Below are 13,191 nucleotides of genomic sequence, written 5' to 3' on the forward strand. Positions count from 1 at the left end.
CATCGTGTTACTTCTCAGTGCGGCTACCAAATTTAAACACATCATAGTTAACAATATTGTGATCTACTAAAATAACTAAAAATAATTACCAATAACTTTATATTTAACACAAAAACAATAAATTTCAGCAACACGTGCTCGCAGTTTTTAAATGAATGTAATCAGTCAAATCCATATTTACCGGTGACGTTTACGAAAAATATTTAATGCAGCCGTAGAAATTCTATCTTACTCTAACGGTGCAGAGATATAAGCGTGCCGAATGCTCACTCACTTGAACTTATGGTTCGTTTTTGTTCAGGCCTTGGGTTTTACATAATAATAATTAGAGCTAGGTAATATATATAATATATAGTATATAAATTAGAAGAAAATATAAAATAACAAACCATTATGGCAAAATTGTTGCTTTGTAGGTTTTAGCAGCTCAACGAAGATGTGTTAAAATACGTATCCGGAAGTTTGTACGTAAACAGTTCACCGCAGGACACTTATTCGTGCGCCGCAGTACGTGAAACATGAGTTCGTGTAACATTTAATCAAATGACGAGTTCTTCGTTGAACATTTCACCGTGGAGTCTATTTGTACGTATTTTACAACACGTGGCGAAATTTATGAGATGTCTTTACTAGGTTAGGTTAGGTTAAATCTAATTGAAACAGTACTATTTGCAAACTATCGCCGCATTTTGTAAGGTACGTACAATCGTATTCCACGGTGAGAAGTTCAACGAAGAACTCGTCATTTGATAAAATGTTATACGAACTTATGTTTGACGTATTGCGGCGCACGAATAAGTGTCCCACGATGAACTGCATACGTACAACTTACATGTAACCGTTAAAATATTGTTAAAATAAAATCGTTGAGTAAGTACGCTCGTTTGGCGTAGCGACGCGCCCCTAATATCGCTTTGAGAAAAAAACGGAAAAATCTCCATTGAGTGCATGAAAAGTATTAAAAGTGTAACATGCACCGACCGGCTTCGTTAAAATGGTTAATAAACCGTTGTGCCGCGATTGTTACATACATCACTAACCACAATTAGGGGTATTTTGGACTGTAGCCAAGGCCAGTACTACTGCCTAATAGGACCAAAGCGACCGATTTTGTACACCCATTCTCTACTTACATTAGGACGTGGTTACACTTTCATACGGACACACCGTCACGAGATATTAAATATATTATATTTCTTCGTCTTCCTTAAATATCATACATATCCGACATACATACAATGAGTTTAAAATCACTCGTTTTCATGAATTCTTAAAATGATATCTGTTCCTAAAAGCCAGTGTATCAATTTACGGAAATTATAATTTCGATATATCTTTAAAAACCTTTTAGAGAAAATAACTTAAGATTTTTCAGCAGCTTGACGTCTATACTTCTTCTTCTTTGATGGCGCTACAGCTCAGGTCAAGCCCTGGCCTCCTCCAGCCGGAACGGTCCTCCGCATATCGTTTTCAGTTCCTGATTTTTAGCATCTGGTTGGCATCTTTTGTAATGTTATTACCCCATCTTGTGCGTGGCTTTCCCACTGGCCTTTTCCCCCTGGGTTTCCTTCGAGGATCTTCTTCGGTATCCGTGACTCAGGCATGCGCTGGACATGGCCTGCCCAGCTTAGCCTCTTGACGTCTATACACTCTTGGCTTTTTGGTTTTTAGAATTTCAGGATTCATTTTCTGATATGAATTGACATTTTTTTTTCAAAATTGTAGATACGACACTGAGTTACATACATACGAAAACGATCGTGCGGTGCCCAATCAGTTGACATCTTCCCAATTGATAAAGGTGACGTGTTTAGATTTATTAAAAAACTTAAGAATACGCGCTCTTTGGGACCGGATAACGTCCCTACATTTTATGTCTTACAATGGAGACAGGTATCTTTCCGGAAATATGGAAGATGTCGAAGGTGACTCCAATTCATAAGAGTGCTACAGAGTCGTCAGTAGAAAACTACAGGCCGGTAGCTGTTCTCTCTGCACCAGCAAAAGTTCTGGAGATGATCATGCACAGCATGATTTCTCCAAAAATTGAGTCATTTATAATGAATGAATAGCATGGATTTAGAGCAGGCCGATCAACGGAAACCAACCTGATGGTATTCACTGATTATGTGTCGTCAGTACTAGATAGAGGCAGCCAGGTTGACTGTTCTTACAATGATTTCTCGAAGGTATTTGACAGAGTCGGTCACGATATTCTAATGGAAAAACTCCAACTTATTGGATTGTCGGATCGATTTTTGAAGCTATTCGGGAGTTATTTTAGGAACCGTCAACAATACGTTTCGTACGGCCTTTATCAGTCACAGACCTTTTACACATTTTCTGGTGTCCCCCAGGGCTCAAACTTAGGGCCTTTGATGTTCACGATTTTTATAAATGACATAGCATTGGTAATTAAAAATTCTATGTTTTTGTTGTTTTCTGACGACTTGAAACTCTTCATGGAAGTTGTCATCTTGGACGATTGTCGTCAACTCCAACTTGATATAGATAATATATTAGATTGGGGCAGGCGTAAAAAACTGGACCTCAATATTTATAAATGGCAAATGCAATGTTTTATCGTTTACTAAAGCCTCGCGAGTATTGTTTTTCCAATACTCGATGCATGGCAGAGTTCTCTCGCGAATATCATCTGTAAGAGATCTTGGAATTACGTTTGACGGTAAACTGACGTTTAGTGGTCATATAGATACCATTTGTAAAAAGGCGCTAAAGATGTTGGGCTTTGTCTTGCGTACTTCCCGGGTCTTTTCGGATGTTACAGTACTAAAAATTCTCTATAACTCCTTAGTTAGAAGCAGATTTGAGAGTGGGTCTATCGTTTGGGCCCCGCATCAGTTGAAGTACGGCCTTATGGTGAAGAGAGTCCAAAAGAAATTCTTAAGACTCCTTTACTTTAAAATTTAGAAGGGATCTTTATTTAGCTACATATTTTTTCAGACTTATACGCGGCGTAAATGTGAACTCTGCCATTCTTGGTGGTGTTGGCTTGTGTGTTTCTGATAATTACCTTAGGAATCGAGGGCATCCGTTGTTTGTTCTCCCACGGTACAGAACTCACCTGCCATTAGTAATGCCAATTGGGAGGGCAGTAACCATGTTTAATGAAATCGCTTCGGATATTGATATATTCCACTTACGTGAGGGTGAATTTATGTGGACGTTGTTTTATAAGTTATTAAGATAGGGTCTATCAAAGTTCACTCTGTGTGCTTCCATCTACTTTTATTTTGTTACTTATTTTATTTATTTTCTTATTTTATTACTTATTCTCTGTATTTTTTTTTAATTATTAACACTTATTTTATGTCATGTCGTGAACGCTTTGAATTTATAATTTGTTATGTTCATTATATGTAAAATAAATAAATTTGATTTTTTTTTTTTGAATACACATGATTTGAGTTACCCCACCTCCACCCGCCATGTATATGTAGCCGCGATTTGTGCACGGCCGTCTTCCACGACGCTATATACGTGTCAGAATGAAAAGATTTTAGTGCCATACTTCCTTATCCTGAAACGAGGCTGCACGGAACTGTTGTAGCAACCATGCACCTTGACCTAAAGAAAGGCTTTTAGAAAATAAAAAAGAATCTTGACTTGCTCTGTCGTCATTTATCTTTAATGACATGGAGTGTCCTCTGTATACATAGGTATAAAGTAAGATTCACCACGGTCATAATAATCCTTTAAACCTTGAATAAGATCATGTTAGCTTAGATCATCAAAACTTGCAGCCTTCCAAGCCTACATGTACCTACCTACTTTTGGAACAAGATGCCTTAGGCCCAGATGCATAATAAACATTATATTATAATGTTGATGCAATACATATAATGAATCAAAATACTGACAATAATCATGCATACCTAAAAATGGAATGACAAGTGTCTTGTCTTTCGTATTTACGTAGATAATTGGGATTCGAAAGTAATTTTCTTCGTCGGAAACTATAAACAACATTAAAAACTGTTTTTATTTGATTGATGGTTAAAATACGCAATTATTACTACAGTCGTGAGATTTGTTTCACTCTTTGACGCTGTGTATATTATATATTTTATAAAAACTATTTACCGGTTACCCGAACAACGGCTGATTAGTGTTTAGCGATTAATAAGATTGTATGCATCTGGGCTTTAGAAACTACAGCCATATTATAATGTATTAAATTTATAGAATTAAATTCATATCAATAATAATTATTACATTCTAAAGGTTTGCTTGAAAGAATTCTGCAACATAATATTACTTTGTACGTGTAGGTACTAATTAGGTACATATTAATAATTTAGCAAATTATGTTGGTCATTTGCATTTTTTAATTACTTGCTCTAAATTTAGCGAACACTGATTTTATCACAGAAACGATATAAATTTTGCCTACAGCGTATGTTTTTCTGCAATTTCTCATAATTTCATAGTAGATAATATGGTAGAGTTCGGTTATGAGCAATACAGCGGAAAACACATTTTGAAAATAGCCGATATACTAAATTATTTGTTAGGTTAACCTAACCAAACCTAACCTAACCCAACCAAACCTAACCTAAACTAACAAATAATCCAGTATATCTGGTATTTTCAAAGCGTGTTTTCCGCTGTATTCCTCATAACTGAACTGTACCGATAATATAATAGTAATTAGACTCTTCTAATACCACACATGCGTTTTTTGTCTTTCATTTATATCTTTTGATTCAAAACCACCATTGATATAATTACAGAAGTCTAGGTTCGTATAGTGTAGGCATATTTTTATCCTTGTAGCAAATGGTTGTTATTGTGAACTGCCAACACACGTAAACACCTCTCTTCTGTCCATAAAAACAAAAGAACTGGTCTACGAAACAATGATTCGGTCAATTCTTACATACGATGCAGGCTAATGGACAGTCCAGTAAGAATACATGGGATGTTTTCAATAAAAAAATCTACATTCCAACATATTACGAGTAGATAGGTACCTATTAGGGAGCGTTGAGCTTGGAATCTATTACCTGCTCAAGGAGGCCGGGACTTTCGCTGGGTTGTGAAGGCAAGGCTAAGGATAATAATTAATTTAAAAAACACACACACAATAAAAATATTTTAAATGATAATCCATCTTTATTAATATTATTGAAGTTTCTCTTTGTATCTCGAGATGGGCGCTGTCAATGATACTTCAACCTACGTCAAAGCATGGCCACACTGAGGGAATATAATACAATAATTAAAGAAACTCGAAACCTCCGCTCAATGCTGAGATAACGTCTCCAGCAAAGAATCATATTCGATCGAGGAATCCTCTCTAGATTATAGGATAGTGGTTGCTTCATACTGAGAGGGAGTTAGAAGATGCCTTCCGATGTGAATGGTTAGAACCGGGCGTAAGGAACCCATTTCTCATTGTGGATCCGCTAGACGAGATTCCTGTAAATATAGCGTGTGTCTAAACGGAATCCGAATTCCAGACGGGCTTAGATTACGGGGGGTTTTTTAGTGGAACTTCTAAGTGTCCTGACTTTGCGAGTGTGATGAGATTCAGACCATGGGGCAAATCGAGGACTTATGCAGCATACATGCCTTCTCTGGAACCGATCCCATAGTGACTATGACTTGTTATTTTATTTCTGTTGTTTTTATATTGTTCTTTTTTAGCCAAATATTTTTTTTTACTTTCACCATATGCTTATGTATGTATTATAGGAGCGTGAAATAAAGGAGTTTTGGCGGAAATTAGAATTACGTACGGCTGACACGGTATAAAGTTACGTTAACTAATGATGACAATTGTTGTATTGTGTCTTTTTTCGTGAAATATGTTTCAATTAAAGCTGAACGTTGGTGCAGTTAGTGCAGTGTCACGAAATTGCAACTGCACAAAGTTAGTATTTAATGCAGCTTACCAAAGTTGCTCTTAGTAATGACGACGCCAGGGGGAGGGTGGGGGTGAGAGGGTCTCTTACAACTTACAACTCACAACATAGCAACAGACCCCGCGTTTTCTAGTGACAAAAGATTTTGTAGAACGCTAATTAAAATGGCATCAACTGCAATAATGGCTGAATACGTAACACCGTGCAGCTTTCAGATTTCAAATGTCATTTAATTTAAATTACCCAGAGGCCATATGATATCGCTAATCACCACGATTTATATATGAATCCGTAGAGGTTTTGAGTTATGTATTTACATCGACAGATAAATTATTGATGTGTAAACATCTTCGTTCCGTAATCAAACCATTATCTCTCTGTCATGTTAACCAAACCAGTGCGAAAATAATTCATCCTGCAGTGCTCTCGTAATTGTGTGAAATAGCAACATCCCACGCCATATTTATACTAGAGTAAAGTCGTCTTTTCACGATGTCGCTGCATATGAGGTTAAGAGTTTTCTTAATAAATTATGTGAGAGTTAACTGTTTAATATAGATAGCTTTATTAAGAGATCCGTTAAATAACTTTACATTACCTACATAATCTTCCACCCACACATTTATTGTGAACGGAATCACTGTCTGAATAAAACTTACTTTAAATTTGGCTAAGATATTAGAAAGTTATTTATTTAGTACCTATATCTAGTGATATATTTCCCCATTGAATTGATAGATATTTTATTAAAGTCTCTTTATTTATGTACTTACCTAAGAATATTTTTGTGATTAAAATATTTTTTATTTAAGTATTAAGAATATATTTCCACCTCAAATTCAACTCTGAATCATATTTTGCAAGCGTAGGTACTTGGCCCGGTAAATCTGACGACCGGAATACGATAGATGTCGGTTATGTAATTGGTATTTTTCTAATCTCAATTTATGCATAGCTCTGAATGTTTTAAATGTATAAGATTTTGCGTTCTACATTTAATGATTTTAATGAAGTCACGTCACGTAAGTAAAAAATCGGTGTAATATTTTACAATGTATGGTAGAACGCCGATGGAAAAAAATATATCGCTTGATTTATTTTAGAAATGAAGCCCTAAACCTACATCAAATTTTGTTCAATAGATCTGCTTTAAACCTCAAATAATTTGATAGATTAATGGAATATTAGAAAGATACTTACTAATATTTTTATGTTTATAATGAAAATCTGAAAATCTGTTAAGGGGGGACATGCTCAGCATAGGTCAAAATGGAGCTTTTGTTCTATTTTCAAAGCATGATCCTGGACATACCTTAAACATTGTAGATAATCTATTTATATAATTTTGAAGCCTTATTATCTTTTATATTTATTTTAAACATTTGATGACTGCATAAAGTATTTTTATTACATAAAATAGTATTCTTTTAAACCTCTCGCTCTAATGTTTTAGAATATAGTCATATTTCAGTACATAAATGTGCAGTGGTGTTAAGATTTATTACATTTTTTAATTTTTAAACGCATTTATAAAACCATCAGTATAATTTATATCGACATTATTATAGTGAAATATTTACGATAAAAAATTATATTGATATAATCTCTGTGATCCCAAATTTGACAAGAATTAGGCATTTTATTATTCAAAAAATGAGCAAGATTAACACATTTGAAGATAATTCTAAAGATATTATTTATAAGCTATGTCTTTGACCATTCAATTGTGATAAACATTTTACGAATAATCATTGCTTTATAATAATTATTGACCTAAGAATAAGGTAGTGTTTTTTTGAAATACGCCATTTCTTTTGGCATTCCCCAGTGGTTAAGCTACAACATACGGCCGTAGCCATAAATTGACAAACTATAATTGAAGTAGGGAGTAAAATTACAACATGTACCTAACCGAATTTTTTTTTTAAACGGTACATATGCGGATGCGATACCACTCATCTATATTGGACGCGTCTACAGGGCCGCAGTTTCATACCCCGGATCTGGAAAAGTCACTTTTCAATATACCTACTTTTGTATCCAGAGCATGGGACTAAAAGGTTATACAGGTGGATAACATCATTTCTTGTAAAAAACTGTTAGATCCTCGTTGTATCCATAATCCATTATACTTAAAAATATATAATGAATATTAATCGACATATAATAATATTACAAGGTATCTATCTACCTGTTGAATCACTTTATTTCTAACAAAGGTGTCTAATTGGTAATCAAGTAGCAATAGTTATCAATTTTTCACACAATAACAACATGATCGTATTATCATAAGTTTATAATTTTGTTAATCACGAGTATTAAATCAATCAAATCTTCTTCCTACAATGTTCATAGGTAACTTTCTTGTCTAATGTTAGGTATATCAAGAGTTATGTAATTTTTTACCTGCGTATATTTTTGTGCGTCGAATAGCACAGTGAGAATAATTTCGTTTCTAAGTAGAAAGGAGGTCAAGTTTAAATTTTATTTACGTACCTATAGTAATACCAGTTCAACGAAACTTGTTATATAACAATATTGGTTCGTATGAGCTTATTGAAGATACTTCCTCTTAATTCCGGTATAACATTACGTTAGTTTCATTGAAATTTTCTTGTTTTATGACAGTTGATATTTTGTTGTGTTAATTAATATTAAAAATTCTAGCAATATAATTATTATGTTGAAATACTGTTTCTATGTAGGTACATAATCTTACTAGATTAAATGATATCGTAAGTAGCCATAAACCCACTTTAAAATATTATAATATATCAAGGTACTTTCAAAATTTAAATATTTTTTTATTAAAAGTGTGTTTATTCACATTCATAACTTTTAATTTTCGAATATTTGAAGGTTTACTGGTTTATCGATAGAATTGAACGAAAAAGCATTTTGGTGAATATCATTAAAACCGTTCTGTTTCGAAGATCTTTGTTAATTTTAGGTTTCTTATAATTGTGATCTTTTTAGCAAGTCCACGTAGTATTTAAGGATTTTTTATAGAATCTCGAGAAACGAGCTTACAAGCTCTAGTTAACATTGTATTCTTTTAATGAATGCAAAGATTTATTTTGTGGAACTAAAGATTTTTTTTCCTTTCTGGGTGTTGAAACATTTTTTTATTAAATCATTATTTTTGTTTAGTACCATAATAATAATATTTGAAACGTGTTTTGTATTTTGATTTTGAAAGTTCGTTTTATTATTTTATTTTAATGCATTATTTTATAGTTTAATTTTTGTGCTATTAGTTGGTGTTTTTTTAATGGTTGGTAAGTATTAATATATTACAATGTTCATTAAATTATGTAAAAACGATATGAATGATGCTATGTTTAAATGTAAACCAATTTTATATCACAAATTATAAAATCAAGTCCCATATTATTAACATATATTCGGATAGGGGTCAATAAGCAGATTCAATGGGCATGTTGTTGAGCGAGTGGACAACTGCTGGACAAATGCCATCATACAGTGGTACCCAAGGGTCATTAAAAGACCACAGGAACGCCCTGAACCCAAGTGGATATAATATGACTTCACAAAGTTCAGTGGATGTAAGTGGTAGTGAAGAACTATGGACAGAGAAGAGTGTGCCTTCATCAATCAATGGATCGACCCGGCTGATGATTATGATGACTCGAATAAAATTGAAATTGGCGAGGGAAGTCTGTCACCCGTGGAAATTTAGTGATTCTGTTAGGTAGCCATATCTCAAGAATGGAAAATAAATAGACCAGGAACATTTCCTACATAGATCTATATTTGATGATTGTTGTTGTGACATCGATAAATATTTATAATAAACAGGGCAAATTTTTGCAGATAATATTTATTACAATCTTACCAACTAAAATATAATATTACGCACTTGCAATTTTTATCGAAATGGCTTTCTATTTTCTCGGAGAAATAAATTCGACAAGAATAATCGACCGCCAGATTTATTGGTATTATATAACATGGCCGGCCTCTCTTCCAAGGCATTTTTTCTCTCTCACCAACCGGTGAGGTAATGCATACTGTATGGGGGCGATGTTTGCTTGTTATGTCAGAATAGTAATATAATGTTTTTTTTTCCGCGTGCATAGCCTACTAAAATAAGAATCTGGGTAGGGACTGATCTTAAAATTATTCAAAAAAAAAAATCTCAGTTCCATAATTTTCTTTTGTACATGACTTCAATTTTTCTTTACGTACAAAATGTGGTTGGTTATTAATTTATTTTTATATACCTACTTAGTCATGTCATAGGTACTAGAAAAAAAATACCACGTGGCAGTGCCACTATTATTAAATATTCTTCTCAATGCGTTCAACAATACTATCCACTTTTAATATAATTATTCCTTATATATCCCTCTCTCACACATATTCATATATTAAGTTTTTTCTCCCCTTACCCCTTTTAATACGTCTCCTCCCTGTCTCTCCCTCTCTCTTCTGTCTCACATTGCCACTATATTAATATACTCTTTTCAGGGCTCGAAATGGACCGGAGAGCACAGGAGCACCGTTCCGGTTCATGAAATCCATAAAATTATCGGTACGTCTCGTGTACAAATTAAGTTGACCATCTGAGCTAGATATGCCATAATTATAACAAAAAATCTAGCACAATTATTTTCATAAAATTAGATGTAATATGTTAATATTTGCGAAAAATTATTTAGCGCTCCGGTTCGTAAAATTTTCCATTTCGAGCGCTGATCCCTTACTCTCTCTCTCTCAAGCAAGTTTACGTTTATTTTTTCCATCTTACCCATTTTAATTTTTCTTCTTCTCTCTCTCTCCCTTTCTCGTGCATTTCATATACGATTTTTTCCCATCTGCGCTACAGACAGATAACTCAAGACGTTAGTGCGTTACAGACAGAATATTTTAATTAGTGTTTTACCTGAAAATAATTCTTATAAAGAGGAGACTTTGTATATTATGCATAGTTCCAATGGCCAGCAATAACAAAAATCAACAGTTGTACATGTTGTGTTACGGACACCATCTTGAAAAATTGAGGACGATTTTTAATTTTTCAACCATATCTTATCGGCTGAAAATGTCAAAAAATATTTCAAATAAAAGTTAGAGGAAGTTTTATATCAATATTGTGAGCTAAGCACATATCATTCGAGACTGTCAACACATACAGTATGCTCTCTATGGTTTTTGCGACATTAAAAAGAAATGAATCATGTTTATTATTAAAATTTAGTTATTAAGTTTTTCAAATGTACAGAAAAGATTTGTGATCAATTAATAGCGTTATGTACCTAATGTTTTTTATACTTATTTACTTTTAAACATATCAATTTCTCTAAAAAAAACAGTGTAGGTATAAAATGAAATTATTTTTATTTATTTCAAATCTAATTTCGGTATGATCGTATGATGTACATATGCGGATGCGATACCACTCATCTATATTGGACGCGTCTACAGGGCCGCAGTTTCATACCCCGGATCTGGAAAAGTCACTTTTCAATATACCTACTTTTGTATCCAGAGCATGGGACTAAAAGGTTATACAGGTGGATAACATCATTTCTTGTAAAAAACTGTTAGATCCTCGTTGTATCCATAATCCATTATACTTAAAAATATATAATGAATATTAATCGACATATAATAATATTACAAGGTATCTACCTGTTGAATCACTTTATTTCTAACAAAGGTGTCTAATTGGTAATCAAGTAGCAATAGTTATCAATTTTTCACACAATAACAACATGATCGTATTATCATAAGTTTATAATTTTGTTAATCACGAGTATTAAATCAATCAAATCTTCTTCCTACAATGTTCATAGGTAACTTTCTTGTCTAATGTTAGGTATATCAAGAGTTATGTAATTTTTTACCTGCGTATATTTTTGTGCGTCGAATAGCACAGTGAGAATAATTTCGTTTCTAAGTAGAAAGGAGGTCAAGTTTAAATTTTATTTACGTACCTATAGTAATACCAGTTCAACGAAACTTGTTATATAACAATATTGGTTCGTATGAGCTTATTGAAGATACTTCCTCTTAATTCCGGTATAACATTACGTTAGTTTCATTGAAATTTTCTTGTTTTATGACAGTTGATATTTTGTTGTGTTAATTAATATTAAAAATTCTAGCAATATAATTATTATGTTGAAATACTGTTTCTATGTAGGTACATAATCTTACTAGATTAAATGATATCGTAAGTAGCCATAAACCCACTTTAAAATATCATAATATATCAAGGTACTTTCAAAATTTAAATATTTTTTTATTAAAAGTGTGTTTATTCACATTCATAACTTTTAATTTTCGAATATTTGAAGGTATACTGGTTTATCGATAGAATTGAACGAAAAAGCATTTTGGTGAATATCATTAAAACCGTTCTGTTTCTAAGATCTTTGTAAATTTTAGGTTTCTTATAATTGTGATCTTTTTAGCAAGTCCACGTAGTATTTAAGGATTTTTTATAGAATCTCGAGAAACGAGCTTACAAGCTCTAGTTAACATTGTATTCTTTTAATGAATGCAAAGATTTATTTTGTGGAACTAAAGATTTTTTTTACTTTCTGGGTGTTGAAACATTTTTTTATTAAATCATTATTTTTGTTTAGTACCATAATAATAATATTTGAAACGTGTTTTGTATTTTGATTTTGAAAGTTCGTTTTATTATTTTATTTTAATGCATTATTTTATAGTTTAATTTTTGTGCTATTAGTTGGTGTTTTTTTAATGGTTGGTAAGTATTAATATATTACAATGTTCATTAAATTATGTAAAAACGATATGAATGATGCTATGTTTAAATGTAAACCAATTTTATATCACAAATTATAAAATCAAGTCCCATATTATTAACATATATTCGGATAGGGGTCAATAAGCAGATTCAATGGGCATGTTGTTGAGCGAGTGGACAACTGCTGGACAAATGCCATCATACAGTGGTACCCAAGGGTCATTAAAAGACCACAGGAACGCCCTGAACCCAAGTGGATATAATATGACTTCACAAAGTTCAGTGGATGTAAGTGGTAGTGAAGAACTATGGACAGAGAAGAGTGTGCCTTCATCAATCAATGGATCGACCCGGCTGATGATTATGATGACTCGAATAAAATTGAAATTGGCGAGGGAAGTCTGTCACCCGTGGAAATTTAGTGATTCTGTTAGGTAGCCATATCTCAAGAATGGAAAATAAATAGACCAGGAACATTTCCTACATAGATCTATATTTGATGATTGTTGTTGTGACATCGATAAATATTTATAATAAACAGGGCAAATTTTTGCAGATAAT

The sequence above is a fragment of the Rhyacophila brunnea genome, unplaced genomic scaffold (genome assembly GCF_057557595.1).
Source record: "Rhyacophila brunnea isolate RB1 unplaced genomic scaffold, BYU_Rbru_1.0 scaffold_7, whole genome shotgun sequence".
In the NCBI taxonomy this organism is placed as follows: domain Eukaryota; kingdom Metazoa; phylum Arthropoda; class Insecta; order Trichoptera; family Rhyacophilidae; genus Rhyacophila; species Rhyacophila brunnea.